This window comes from Crocuta crocuta, unplaced genomic scaffold (genome assembly GCF_008692635.1).
Source record: "Crocuta crocuta isolate KB4526 unplaced genomic scaffold, BGI_CrCroc_1.0 scaffold95, whole genome shotgun sequence".
Taxonomy (NCBI): Eukaryota; Metazoa; Chordata; class Mammalia; order Carnivora; family Hyaenidae; genus Crocuta; species Crocuta crocuta.
In genome coordinates, this window is record NW_027530971.1 from 14,391,309 (window position 1) to 14,393,251 (window position 1,943).

Sequence of the window (1,943 nt, forward strand, 5' to 3'; positions counted from 1 at the left end):
GCTGTGGGCAGCGGCCACATCCCCTGCGATGGCGCCGAGGCAGGTGGGTGGCGATGGAGCTCCGAGAAGCTCAGCGACATGCCAGGCGGCACACAGCTGGACTCTGGGTTCCGGGACAAACCCCAGTGTCTTCCCCTTCCACCCCCACCTCTAAGCCCGGCTTCCTTAACCAGGTCCTTAAGCAGGAGTCTCTGGGTGGAACCCAAGAATGTGGATTGGAAGAAAAAAAATAATCCCACCTTTATTTTCTCTGACCTCTGATTCCAGCTACAGATTCTAATTCTTTCAATTACAGATGTAGGTGAAAAACCCCAGTGACATTGGCTGGTCTATGATCTTGTAGAAATCTTAGAAATCACAGACGTTCTCACGTCATAGTATAGCTTTATGGGAGTCTTGAAATAATGCATTTGTTCATGCTCCAAAAGGGCGGTAGTTATTAGAACTGGGTCTTCTTATATAAAGCGTTAATAAAAAAACACATATGTTGTTCTAAATTTTTAAAAATAGTATTCTGATAACGGTATTTTAGTGTAATTGGTCTCCTTTGTAATCCTTGGTATTTTATTTTATGCATTTAAAAACATTTTTCCAAGGCACCTGGGTGGCTGTCGGCTAAGCATCTGACTTTGGCTCAGGTCACCATCTCCCGGTTTGTGGGTTCAAGCCCTGCGTCGAGCTGTGTGCTGACAGCACAGAGCCCACTTTGGATCTTCTGTCCTCCCCCCCGCCCGCCCCTCCCCTGCTCGCTCTCGCTCTCTCTCTCTCAATAAACTTAAGCAAACAAACAAAAAACCCAAGAACATTTTTCTAAGAAGGGAGGCTTAGACGTTGCTAGAGGCCATGGGGTCCATGGCTCCCCGAAAAAGGTCAAGGACTTGTGGGCTGGGCACTCAGGCCACTCTTGCCTCCCCTTACTCACAAGGTCAAGGTGTCAAGTAGTCTATCTCTGCACTGAACCAGCTGTATGCAGGGCTCGAGGGGAGGAGCTTCTAGAGGGAGAAGACCCGCCTCCCAGGAGCTCCTAGGCTTGTTGGGGGTTGGGGTGAGGGGACAAGACCCCCCTCCAAAGCAGGGGAGCAGACACTTCTGCTGTAGGGTCCTGATCCTGGGACGGCTTCATGCAGACAGTGGCATTGGACTTGGGCCTTGAGAATTTTGGCGTAAGAGGCAAGGGGAAAGCATGTCAGACAAAGGGAGCAGTGTGAGCGAGGGCATGGGGACCAGAAGGCTGGGGCACAGGTGGTGAGTGTGGAGGAGGTGGAGGGAGAGAGGGCAGAGGGGGGTGGGGGAGCCCTGAATGCTAGTACAAAGCCTGCACCCTGCGCCGTAGGCCAGGGGAGCTCGGTGAGTGTTTTGCAGCCAAGTGACGTGACCAGGACCGTCCCTCTGGCTGCAGGGTGGAGGGGAGACTGGAGAGGATGAGGCAGGGGGCGGGGTGGCCATCAAGGAGACTGGGCAGTCTTCCCGTGGGGGACATGGAGGCCTACGCTGAGCCTAAGCAGAGGGACCTCAGGGAGACCCAAAAGGGCACTGTCCCAGCTGTGGACAGGTCGGAGGGGAGGGCCTTCGCGCCTCAGGCGCTGGAGTCTGACCACTAGCGCTGGAATCCTGCTTCTGTCGGCTGTTGGCTGCGTGGCCCGAGCATGTGGATTACGGCCTCCAGGGTTCACGCCCTCCTCCGAGACACATGATGGTAACGGCGCCCACCAGCAGGGCAGCGTGGGCGTGACGTGGCCCGATGTGTCTTAGGCTCAGCACGGTGCCTGGCACAGAGTAAGTGGGGGACGTGCCGCAGCCGTGACAGGTTTTATCCCCGGTGATGAAACAGATGGTCCTGGGGACCCACTGGCCAGGAGGGGCAGCAGGGAGAAGACAGGGTGGTCTGAGGTCTCAGATCCGCACTGAGCACCCCTCCCCCGGCTCCTGCCCCGCGCCCCCCC